Genomic DNA, 1,027 nt, shown 5'->3' with positions numbered 1-1,027 from the left:
TTCGATATATTCTTCCTTGGAATCGCTCCCATGCATGGAAGGGATGACATATATTTCATATGGTGGATCGAAAAACACATTCAAGACGTTAGTCATTGTTGGTTTATAACCGCGCCGGACTGCTCGAATTCTGTAAACAATCAACAAATCCCTGTATATTATTGCATCCTCCTTAGAAAACCCATAAAATATAGCTTGGAGAGGAATGTCGGAATATTGAGAGAGTGTGAAATACAATATCTTATTTGGTTTGCTGGGGCGCTAGATATCTTATAGGATCCTTTATAACAATAGCCTTGATATTGAACATCAGCGAGTTCATGCACATAGCGGAGGAAGCGCCTGAGGGCAGTACCTAAAACCACGTATCTACTGTTCATTAATTCTTTACCTGCTTCTTCGATATCACAAGAATAAAAACCTTTTTCCTTAAATAGGTTTGGACCTAAGACAAATAGTGTGGGGTTATCGCCTCTTAACATTAATTTGTAAAACGGTGCCTATAAAACAGTGTCAGGGAAGCTACGTCCTTTATCAATTAAGAAATATTTCATGATATACTTTTCAAAAATCCAATTTGACGAACCGTCGTCATCCAGAGCAAAAGTAGTAGGTTCATATAATCCAATTGTCTTGTTTTCTGGAACCTGTGTTTGTAACCGGTGCACTGCTAATAGAGAAACAGTTTGAAAGGAACCCCCAAATTTTCTTTTCTATTCTTGACTCCGAAAATGGTCTTCTTAACTTCAATCCATTGACAGTGACAAATTCCATGGTAAAGGGATTTTGTTTGCATTTGTTCTTGTATCAGCTTCTGATTGGGACATATATCAGCTTGAAAGAATCTTAGTAATGGTGCTAGTTATGGATGCCAACCTCGGTTCTGTTCCATTGTTGATGGTAGACGACGTCCATGTGATGAAAGTTTTATCTATCTATGTGAAATACTGGAACATCCATCGTTCATCGGCTGTGGGAATAGAAAACGCGGAAGAACTGTAGAATATCCGCGTAAGGCACTGCGGTT

The sequence above is a fragment of the Naumovozyma dairenensis genome, chromosome 10 (genome assembly GCF_000227115.2).
Source record: "Naumovozyma dairenensis CBS 421 chromosome 10, complete genome".
Taxonomy (NCBI): Eukaryota; Fungi; Ascomycota; class Saccharomycetes; order Saccharomycetales; family Saccharomycetaceae; genus Naumovozyma; species Naumovozyma dairenensis.
This window is presented reverse-complemented; position numbering follows the sequence as displayed.